The 12,222-nt window shown below is 43.5% G+C and overlaps 1 long non-coding RNA gene across 1 annotated transcript; it reads left to right on the top strand.

Annotated features, from left to right (window-relative positions):
- Positions 1-7,260: 7,260 nt before the first annotated feature.
- LOC141407742 (uncharacterized) lies at positions 7,261-11,938 on the top strand. The gene is made up of 2 exons (XR_012418212.1): positions 7,261-7,371; positions 8,865-11,938. It is a non-coding gene; the product is annotated as an uncharacterized lncRNA (long non-coding RNA).
- The last annotated feature ends 284 nt before the right edge of the window (positions 11,939-12,222 follow it).

Raw genomic sequence — 12,222 nt, 5'->3', positions numbered from 1 at the left:
AATCCAAATCCGCCTCTTCTCTCCTCATTGGTAAAAAGCTGGAAGCATTTCTGTTTCATTTCTCTTTCCTCTGTTTAACTGTTTTCTTAAGTTGCTCATTTTTTAAGAAATAATTATTTTGTCCTTTTGGAAAGATAAAGTCGTTTTCATCTCATTGTGTTTACCAAAATCCTTATCACCAAAGGCTTTGTAAGTGAGGCCTGCTATACCTTAGCTTCCAGGTATAATTAGTGCCCATTATAATCGTCCAACTGACCAATCACGGGAGGCTCCCACAGGGACCAGGACTGGGAGAGAGACTATTAACAAAATTATACTTCATAGAGTCTTATCTTGCCAGGGGTAAAAAAAAAAGCTGTGCCTGGCATTGCACAATCCAACACCATACAGGTACTCCAGCCCTCCTTGAGGTGCAACTCTCACCAAAGGGTGCAGCAAACAAGCTTCAAAAGGGAAAAAAACCACACACAGGAAATGTCTGCACTGCAATGTTTATAGACATTGCCAAAGAGGAGTTACCATGTGCTGTAAGTAGACAAGTGCACCTCCCAGCCCAGAAAACAGAAAAGGATGAAAAGAGGAAGAAGGACCAGCTCCTTTGCATCTCTCTGCCATTGCAGCTGTGAACAGAGGTGGCTGTTTTTCCCTCCTCTAAAGGTTTTCCTTAAAACTGCTGCAAAAAAAGCATTGCCAGGAAGTTAATGAGTCCCATCCCATCTGTTTCTCCTATCCCCTCCCAAAGAGGCATAACAGGCCTGTTTACATAGGTTGGCATCTGAAGGTAATTAAAACTGTAATCTTATATTTGCAACAGGCTCTCTCTCATCTATAGGAAATTCCCACCACCCAGTAATGCTCCTACTCTACATCTGTGGTGCCCTTTAAGCTTCTTTTTTTCCCTCCCCTCACTTATGCATTGGGTTTTAGATCCTCATAGCAATCTACCTCAACTGGGTGTGGAGAAAAGAAATCAGTTTCCCCATTGAATAGACGAAGAAAGCGAGGTGCAGAGAGATTTCCATGCCACACCCAAGTTCAACAGCTCTCTTTGTTCCAATGAAGCCATGATTTTGTTGTTGTTGTTGCTTCGTTTTGTTTTGTTTTTTGGTTTCTGTGAAGATTTATTTCTACTGTATCATGAAGATGATAAGAAATGGTTTATTCTGGTGCATCAATGACTTTGGTCAACTCAGTTTCCATACGTGCCATCCTAGGTGGCAAAATGTTCAAAAAATAAATTGAATGGAAAACACCACCGAACAGGATTTTATATATAATTTTATGGAGAATTTTGGACTTAGAAGTTGACTTGAAGGATGTGTAGATTGTCAAAGAGAATCAGAACTGGACAGTAGTTCAAGTGGTAAAAACGAATTTTATTCAGAACCCTGTTGCAGTAGGGGTAAAGAGATCTCAGCATGGATCTGGAGCCATACCGAATACAACAAGAGCAACAGAGCAAGTGGAGATTTATAGTCAGGAAGTAGGTTTGTGGGGTGGAGGTGTGGAGTCAGTGGATGGAAGATTGCTAAGGAGATTCATCAAACGTTGGGAGAAATTCCTGCTAAATGGACTAAGAGGATTCTTGCTGACGCCAGCCTCTGATGAACAGATTTCAAGGGTGGGAGATTTTCTCTAAACCAACTCAGCAGGGTTTCCTCTAAAACTAGGATGTGCAGGCCCAGCAAGGACCGGGGCTGAGGTGGATGCGCATTTGAGCAGAGGGCGAGAAGCCTGGCTGCAGTGTGGTCAAGGACTTTGTCACCACCACTCCTCACCTCCTGAGCAGAAGCCCAGAAGGGGCAGCTTCCACCAAGCCCATCACATCAGAGAAGTGGTAGTACAGAGCTAGGAGCAAGGGCCCCCGACTCCCAGAAGATGGGTTCAGTTGTCTTCTTATGGATTCAGAAGTTACTTCCAAATCCTAATCCTGTAATAGCCTTGCCTACTCATTGTCAGGGACCAGCATTGCACATGTGATTGAGTGAGAGTGGGTTCTAAATTAAGTTAGTATGTTAAAACCAAACAAATGCATGCTGGAATATTCCACCAGCAGCCAGCAGAATGTGGGAGACAGTGCACTCTACAAGGACAGTGCCTCTTTTCTGATTTAAACTCTGTTAACGGTCTCCGGCTCCACCTCAGGGAAGTGGTTGGAGGCCCCGGGTGTGGTCCCCTATCTGCTGCTAGCTGGATGTCTGATTCCAATTTCTCTGACTTTTAGTTTTCTCATCTATGAAATGGGACGGATTAATTCTAAAGGGCCCTTTGGCTTGAGAAACTTTTGGTTCTAGAGTATACACGTAGCACTGTCTCTCCCCACCACAGCAATGGGGAGATCATCTTGTAATTGGCAAATAATTTAGGAGTGCAAGTCAAATATTCTCTGAAATTCCAAAGGAGCTTCGATTTCACTTACATTGTACTTGAGTTCAGGAAGTACCAGAGGGGGCGGGGAGGGAGGGGAAGTTAGGAATCTTTAGTTCCATGGCTGTTTTTGTTCCAATTTAATGGTACTTGTTCTCTAGGATTGGATCTGTCTGTATGCACATTTAAGTTCCCTTAACAAAACATCTCCTCTTCCTTCAGACCAGGGGGCTCTTCCTTCCAGCAAATCTAGGAGCAACCGCCTCCTTATGGTGGAGGCGACAGCCAGGTGACAATGCGGCGTCTGGGAGAGTTTCCAGTCCAACTCCTCACTGTTCAGATGAGGGGGTCAATGGCAGCTTTAAGATCTCAGCTTGCCACGACCTCCCCAGCTAGTGACCCAGAAAACAGAAAAGAGAGAAGCACATGGAAAGGAGTGGTCAGCAGTTTTCTGACTGCTCTTCCTTCTCCTAAACCCATTAGAGAAGTTCAATCGCAGGTCTGTAGGGAAGACACCTCCATTGCGGATGCCCTGCCAGCTCAGGGGCCTGGCGGAGGTACAGCAGGAGAGCATCTTCTCCCACCTCCAAAAGCAAGAGGAACCCAAAGCTGGCCTCCCCCATGCCGCCTTCTTCAGGCTGCGTTTGCACATCGCCTCCCCCTGCCCCCGCCCCAACACACAATATTGAATAAATATGCCTGGCCCCGGCCCACGTGGGAATGCTGGAGAGCTACGATTGTTATTTCCAGGAATGCACAGACACCAGCAAAAATTCATTTCCCAAACGCATGGCTATTTTGAGAACCAAATCTCCTGCTCTGTAGCAATCAAATAGGGGGCTTTTCAAGTGTTGCTTTGCAATAGAAACCTGTTCTCCTTCAGCTGCCTTTTACCTACAAGAATTCAATAAGAGAGAGAGAGGCCATTAGAGTTTCCTCTCCTCATCTCTGCTTTGGCGCGATGTACATCCCTCGCCAACTTTTCTGACTCTACATCTTAGTAAATCCTTCCTGACAATAGTTAGTGACAAGCGTGTCAGAAACAACAAACTCTGTCATCTATATGGCTTATCAATAATTTAGTCTTTTCCCCCTCATGAGAGCCTGTGTGTTTTGCAATAATGAAATATATGATTTTAAAAATAAATAATAGGCTGTTGTCAGCTCGATTGTAGCTGCAAGTTATGAACGTGATTGATTGATTGAACATTTGACTTCATCCGCTCGAGCAGGATCAAAGGGAGACTCTTCCACCCGCCTAAGGCCACTAGCAATTTATTTAGAGACTGTGTTCGTATCCCAGCAGGTAGCAATATTGGACTGAGGTACACAGAAAATCAGCTCTTTGAGGTTTTTTCCAAGTCCAAGGGAAGCAACAAATGAGATTTTTTTTTTTAGTTCATTAAATCATTAACCACTTAATCACTAAAAACAAGACATTATAAGTGGTCCCCTTCGCTGGGATACCTAGGAAAGAGAAGAACGCTGCTCTGCCGAGATCCGGCATTGGGAAGTGGGTCCTTTTTAAACAATGTGACAGTCTCTAATTTTTTATTTATGTGGCACTGCATTTTTTTCTTCATCTTAACTAATCAGTGTGGCGGCAGCAGCACTGACATCTGAAAGTGACAGGTGTCTGAATTGCAATGAGGTATCTATACAACAGCCAACGTGGGAGAAGGAAAAAACAAAGGTATGGAGGAAATGTTTGGAAAACAAATATTGCAACTGCCAAGCTGGTTGAATGGAAAAAGCAAAAGAAAGAGAAAAGAAAATGGGGTTTGAAAAAGAGCTGGTTGGTGCAGAATGCAACCCCCCAAATTCAGCCACAGCAAAGCTCCTCCTTTGTTTTGGTGTCCAGCTGGCACAGGAGAAACTGCCCCTTCTTTCTCAAGAAGGGTCTCATGGTCAAGTGAAAATGTCTGTCCCTCACACAACAGTTTCCCTGAGCTTCTAAAAACCCAGCAAACCAGAGCTCTCCCCAAGAGCGAGGGAGCTGTCTGGCATTCCAATGAGCAGGCTAGTGAGGAGCCAGAGCCTGGTCCTAACCAGGGTGCTGGGAATAAAGGAGACAGGATGTGAGGCCCGAGGACATCCACCCACAGAGGGACAGCCCTTCTTAACAAGAACAGGTTACGGTCTTAGTTGTTCTAGCAGGGGAATGGAAGAAAGGGAACGAGTCTTCCCTTTCTAGCTCCCCTAGTCCTGCGCTGTCTGACCTCAGGCAAGGCAATTTAATAATCATCCCAAAGCTTTTGACTTCATAGGGCCTTTCATCCACGGATCTCAAAGCACTTCACAAATACCAATTCATTAACCTTCACAACCCACCCTGGGGGACAAGGGGTGGGCATGTTTCCCTTGTGGTGGCAACGCTCCGCTGGAGGCGCGAGAAATGCAGTTCTCCCTCCAAGGTCACTTGAAAGTTGACCAGGAAACTCAAGAATGAGATCCAGAGGAGCCGGTATCAAAACCGGGTGCTGCTGACTACTGGCACCTCAGTTTACCTTCCTTTTTGTCGTTGGGCTAGGCCTGCACCTCCAATTCTGCTCACATAAAGCAAAGGAGCCACGAGTTCAGAAAGGGCAGAAAAAACATTGCTTACTGCTGGGTTATGCAAACTACATTCACATACCACATCCCATTTACTCTCCACCGGAATCCTGAGAAGGTCAATAAACCCCATTTTACAAGGCAGAAAATTGAGGCTACGGGATGGTGAAGAATTTACCCAAGATTGCCTAACTCACAAGTAGTGGAGTTGACAATCTATTTGTGATCCAAAAAAAAGTAATGATAATAACGTGTAAATATTTATAGCCACTCCCTCAACACACCCCTAAGAAGAATCTGTTTTCAGTTTTGGACCTTTCTGGGTCTATGCTCAACTCACAAATTGAGCCTGTGAGTCGTAACAGGAAATGTTAAGCCCAGGCAGGCCAGAAAGCCCAGCTTGATTTGCAGAGGAGAAGGTGGAGAGTTATTTACTGGGACAAAAGAGTAGTTGGGAAAAGGCAGGAAGAGGTGGAGAAGTTTAGAATAACAGTTTGGGATGGGTTTAGGGAGAGGATTTTTGGGGGTGGCTTTGGCATAGGGGAGAAGAGAGGCTTGGGAAGCAGCTGGGGGTGTGCACTATATCTCAGAAGAAGGGGAAAAATAAATGTAAATTTTGCTTTGCATTATGATGTGGTATCTTAAGGGACTGCAATACAGATTCCAACTGCTTCTGGGTTGCTAATGGATGCCAGGCTGATGCTTCCTTAAGTGCAAACATAGTCCAAAAGTTAGTGTGGAGTTCTATGGGTTGCACAACTGATTGGAGTCACTACCCTCCTCATGCCATGTGGCCTTTCATCCCTGTGGTCACAGCTGAACTGAACACTTCCACTCCTGTACACCCATGGTATTGAGAACATGCTTTGATCGCATGCTGTTCACATTTCCTTCTCACTGTTTTGTGACCGAAGGATCCTTCATGCAAATAACTTTGGTGAGCTTGGTGGGACAAACAGCAGAATTGATTCTGCCATGTAGGTGAACTCATGCACACGCCAAGAGGCAACCGATACTTGCAATATGTACGAGTCAGAGTAAATTCACTGCAATAACAAATAACTCCAAAAGTTAGTGGCTTCACATGGTGAAAGACTATTTCTCAGTCATGTGAGGTCTCGTGTTGATGTCTCTGGCCAGGAGTTCTCTTACATGGGTCACTCCTGTGCCATGACTTAAGGACCAGGCTTTTGCGGTCATTTTCCCTCATCCCATGTGGCCTGGGAACGCTGCACAGCCAGTTGTTAAGAGTGGTGGAAAGACAGAGTGTGAAGGGGTGGAGAAGACAAAGCCAGGGCTGGAAATGACATAGATCTCCCCTCTGCCAATCACGTGGTTCACGAAAGAGTGATGGAGGCTAAGATGCGTTGTCTAGCTGTGCGTCCCAGAAGGAACAAGAAGTCAAGTTTGGTAAACATGAAGCATTCTCTGGCACATAGGCTCCTCCACCACAACACGGGGTGCTCCCACATCAGCCCAACCTAGAACTCTGCTGGAGTTGTTCCTACAGGCAGCCAAGCATCCAGTTTGTGGGTGAGGTGTGATTCCCTTCCCCCCAAAATGGATGTATGAGTAAGCTAGAATTTTCACGAGTGGGGAAGAGCTTGGGGAAGTTTTAGAAATAATGCATGGACCCAGGACAATTGGGAGGCATCTGACATTTTCCATTTTCTGGTTGGAGGAAGGGCACGTCTAAGTTAACAACTGACTTTAAGCTGACCTTGACCAAGGCATCCTTCTCTTCATTCTGTAAATAACAAAAACAAAAGAAAAAAATCGCCGTCACATATAATGTGCAAAAACTGGATAGATAAGGATTCCGCATCTGGACACAAAAGGTGAGTGCTCAGCCATCTATTTTCCACGTCCATCCAGCGAAGATTGACCAGGCTTTCTTGGAATGTCCAGGCAACCTTAGGAAAAAGGGTAATTTGTCTCTCATTTCTGGGAAAACAGGCTCAGTCCTTTTTCAGTGTGCAGCCATGGCTTTAGCGGTAAAGCTGTTAGGAAACTTCATTCCTACATTTCCCTGGAGAAACCGTGATTTCTAGGTCACTATGACAATCCCCAAACATGCAGCTTTATTTTGGAACACAGCAGTGCATATTCTTCATATATTGCAAGGGTTTAATGATGACAAAAACCTGTTTATAGCACAGTCTATTTCTTTCATTTTCCTTGAAAATACCAAACTAGTTGTTACAGAGACCCAAGGCTGAAATATTCCAAAGCAACGTTTCGCTCATCCTTCCTCCCAGATTCTTTTCTCTGCTGCAGTCAATTCCCCCTCTCTTTCCATTTGTAGAGACAAAAGGGAACATTCTATAACCACTGGCCTCTGTCCAGGAACACAGGAGAAAATGAAGCAAGGCAAACAACAGAGAAAAGTGAACAGCAAAAGAACAAACTCAAACGATACTGCTTAACGATCCTCCAGTGCAGACCTGGCAGGTGAGCGCTTTGACTTCTTTTCCTCCTCTTCCTGAGGGTCTAGTTCAGGGTCTAGATTCTTTGAGTATAATTAGAGATTAGTAAAAGAGCTCTGAAAACCCCCATATGGAAATTACTTGCCAATCTATATGTGTCCCGAATCTTTAAGGAATCCATCTGGCTTAACTTAGTAATTCTGCTTCTGAGACTCTATCCAATGTTAATAATTGAGTTGGGGGTCCCCTAAAGTAGAGCCTGAGACAAAGGTTTAGTGCAAGCTGTTTCTTTGGGAGGTGATCCCAGGAAGCATGGTGAGGGAATGGAGAATGTGGGAAACAAGGATGAGAGGAAAGCCAATATACGAACATGCTAATGAATTGGACACTATGAGTGGTCGGGTGTTCCATCTTTCTAGAACCACTTGACAGACTGTGTAGATAACCTTACAGCTGTCACCCTGAGAAGCAAGGAAGCCAGGATGTTTACCTAGTAACTCCCACTCCCATTGGCCGACGGTTGCTCAGGGACATTAACATGAGCACATTCAGGCTATTCCACGTGTCCATAGACCAAGTATGCTTCCACTGCCAGAGAACAAACTCAGACAGGTGGCACAGGAAGCCAGCAGACTGCCCGTGGACTGTCTGCAGGTGCCCCTCAGAAAGATTGAGGGAAAACAGCTAGATGCTGACAGTATCTGCTCTACATAATAATCTCAACATAGAAAAAGAAAATAAACATAACAAAATTTAAGCATTGCCTAACACAGCAAATAATTGGAGGCACTTTCATGTCTGCATTGGAAGCCAAGTTACATAAATTCTAGCATATGCACTTCATTACCTACTCTTCATTGTTATTTTGTTCAACAACATTTACTGTGTGCCAAGCTCTGTGCTCGGTCCTGGTGTCACTATGATGAGCAAGAGCCGACCCTGTCCTTGCCTTTAAGAGTATATGGTGTCATTTGTTAATGTGGGGTTTGAAAAGAAACACAGGCATATGCCTAGGTTGTACCACAATACCCTGGAATTAGGATTGTACATACAGTGTGACTGTAATTCTGTTTTTTAAAAATTCATAGAAAAAAGACTGGAGGGAAATACATCAAATTGTTAATAGTGATTCTCTTTGGATCATGGGAGTTTCTTTGCTTCTTGCATTTCTATTTTTGCCAAATTTTCTATAATAAGAATGTATTCTTCTCATAGAGGAGGAAATAATAAACTTTGTTTGAAAATAAGAGAAAAAGAAGACACCTGCCAAGTAGAAGGGAACTCAAAGCTGGCCCTTCTCACCTCCTCCCTATTCCCAACTTTTATGTGCATCTAACATTTCTGGTTCCCTGCTGAACTTGGAACCAGCATCTAATGCAAAGTAATTTGGGGCACTTCTCAGGCATGAGTGGGGCCTGGAGGTAGCAGGCATCTCATGATTAAATGTGAAGTTCTTAGAGCACCACAAAGAGAACACGAAATAACTATTCCTTTTATTTTTCTTAAATTAATTCACAGAAACATAAAGCCCACAGTCATGTTGTCCAGACTGGCTCTTCTGTCTGCTGATTAGCTTTGATACCATCTTCAATAGTTAGCCAGTGACTTCGGTGTCAGCAAATTTCCTTCTTCTGTTAGAGACTTACCATTCCACCAGAGGAGGGACCTCCACATTGGGGAATTTACTTGCCAATCATCTCTCGAATAGATCCTGGAGACTTGGGGATGAAAGATGTTACCTAAATACAAAGTGTTCTCATCAAATGCTTGTAAAATGTAAAATTAGCTAGGCTCAAAGGAGAAGGAATATGACTATATTTAATGTAATTGTATTTACTGGCTTAGTTATAACTGGCAAAGTTCATCCTGAAATATTTTCCATGAAGTTAAAAGAGTTAAATATCTTGGAAACCCTCTCCGTAGACTCCCCCACACCCCTGGATTCTAAATTATTTCTGATAGATGGAAACATTTTAGTTCCTTTGCCTTTCATTAATCCAATATTTGATGATAGGTCCACACTTCAGGGTTGTCCAACTCCAGTGGACCTTGTTCACAGGGCTGTCCCTTGGAATTGTGCAACACAGGGTTCTGTATGGATCCAAAAGTGACTTTTTAAAACAATTCTGTATGATGTTTCTCAATTTCTGATATGGCTCTTGGAATTTAATTCTGATTAAACATGCTTAAGCTAGGGTCAGCTACAGTTGAGGATCATAGTGAGCAACACTTCAAAGTGTGCTAGACATTACTAGTTCCTTGGGATACCAACAGGTATTTTGTAAAAGAAAAGATCCATGACATCAGCCTTGGCAAACAATTTATGGCTAAGTCCTCAAAAGCAATTGCAACAAAACCAAAAATTGACAAGTGGGACCTAATTAAACTAAAGAGCTTCTGCACAGCAAAAGCAAAAGAAACTATTAGGCCGGGCGCGGTGGCTCACACCTGTAATCCCAGCACTTTGGGAGGCCGAGACGGGCGGATCACGAGGTCAGGAGATCGAGACCATCCTGGCTAACACAGTGAAACCCCGTCTCTACTAAAAATACAAAAAAATTAGCCGGGCGTGGTGGTGGGCGCCTGTAGTCCCAGCTACTCGGGAGGCTGAGGCAGGAGAATAGCGTGAACCCAGGAGGTGGAGCTTGCAGTGAGCCGAGATTGGGCCACTGCACTCCAGCCTGGGTGACAGTACAAGACTCCCTCTCAAAAAAAAAAAAAAAAGAAAGAAAGAAAGAAAAAGAAAAAGAAACTATCAACAGAGTAAACAGACAGCCCACAGAATGGGAGGAAACATTCTCAAACTATGCATCCAACAAAGATCTAACATCCAGAATCTATAAATAACTTAAACAATTCAACAAGCAAAAAATAATCCCATTAAAAAGTGGGCAAAGGATATAAACAGACACTCCTCAAAAGAAGACACACAAGTGGGCAACAAGCAAATGAAAAAAATGCTCAGCGTCACTGATCATCAGTGAAAGGCAAATCAAAACCACAACGGCGTATACCGTCTCATACCCATCAGAATGGCTATTATTTAAAAGTCAAAAAATAACAGATACTGGCAAGGCTTCGCAGAAAAGGGAACACTTACACACGGTGGGTGGGAATGTAAATTAGTTCAGCCACTGTGGAAAGTAGTTTGGAGATTTCTCAAAGAACTCAGAACTACCACTTAACCCAGCAATCCTATTACTGGGTTTAGATCCAAAGGATAATAAATTGTTTATCAAAAAGACACACGAACTTGAATGTTCATCGCAGTACTATTCACAATAGCAAAGACATGTAATTGACCTAGGTGCTGATCAATGGTGGACTAGATAAAGAAATCTGGTACATACACACCATGAAATACTACACAGCCATAAAAAAGAATGAAATCATGTCCTTTGAAGCAAAATAGATGCAGCTGGAGGCCATTATTCTAAGCAAATTAATGCAGAAACAGAAAATCAAATACCACATGTTCTTACAAGTGGGAGCTAAAGATTGGGTACACATGGACATAAAGATGGGAACATAGATATTGGGGGTTACTAGAGGGTGAGGGTTGAAAAACTACATATTGGGTACTATGCCCAGTACCTGGGTGACGGAATCATTTGTACCTCAAACCTCAGCACCATGCAGTATACCTGTGTAACAAACCTGCACATGTATCCCTTGAAAAGTTGAAATTATAAAAATGTAGAAAAACTCCATAATTAAAATCAAAACTGAATTTAGGAGAGAGTGGTTGAGTAAAGTTAAGCAGCTCTTCCTATTGCAAGACTCTTTCTGGTCTTGAGTATGCCAATATCTAAGAATTTCCAAGGGGGGAAGCAGAATATGCAATGTTCACACATTTTTGAACACAGAAATGCCAGCCTCACTGTCTTTGTTGTCCTTTGTCAGGATATCTTATAGAGCCAGCAGTCTGTGGTAAGTGCACACTACTGTGCTATTATTGAAGCACCTGAGGCATTCCATTTAGGCCAATGGTTCTCAAACTTCAGCATGCATCAGTGCTACCTGGAGAACTTATTAAAACACAATTCCTGAGTCTATCCTGAGAGATTCTGATTCAGTAGGTCCAGGGTGGAGCCCCAACATTTACATTTCTAATAAGTTCATAGGTGCTGCTGCTGCTGCTAGCACAGAGACCATACTTTGAGAAGCAGTGGCTTAGCAAGATTTAGTGATTCCCCAGAAAGAATAATGACCTGGAGGGAAAGGAGTGGTTTTCTAGTCACAAGGCCTGTTCTTTTGGAATAGTAAATGTACCATTTCCTCACCAAAGCATCATGGTGAAAGGATACCTGATTTTTAAAGGCCAGGGTTGAGGGCTTAAAGGAGAAGATGAGATCTGACCTGGGAGCACAATTAACTTGGTAGTGACAGAAGCTATGGTAGAAGCTGGGTAGTTACAGAAGCTATGGGAGTCTGTTTAGCACAGGAGTTGGGAGTACTAGCTTTGTTGTCAGGCAAATCATCTCTCAAGCTTCAATTTCCCCATCTGTCATATGGGTATCATACCTGCTGTATTAGTCCATTCTTGCACTGCTGTAAATAAATACATGAAACTGGGTAATTTATAAAGAAAAGAGGTTTAATTGACTCCTGGTTCCACAGGCTGTATTGGAGGCTGGGGAGGCCTCAGGAAACTTACAATCATGGCAGAAGGCAAAGGGAAAGCTGGCAAGCCCTACATCGCTGGAGCAGGAGGAAGAGAGCAAACCAGGCAGTGCTACACACTTTTAAACAACCAGATCTCTTGAGAACTCACTCATGAACATGACAACAGCTCCAAGGGAGAAATCCACCCTAATAATCCAATCCCCTCCCACTAGTCCCCTTCTCTAACACTAGGGATTACAATTCAACATGA

This window comes from Macaca fascicularis, chromosome 9 (assembly GCF_037993035.2).
Source record: "Macaca fascicularis isolate 582-1 chromosome 9, T2T-MFA8v1.1".
Lineage (NCBI taxonomy): Eukaryota > Metazoa > Chordata > Mammalia > Primates > Cercopithecidae > Macaca > Macaca fascicularis.
The sequence above is the reverse complement of the archived record's forward strand: the minus strand, read 5'-3'. Positions and strand labels throughout refer to the sequence as shown.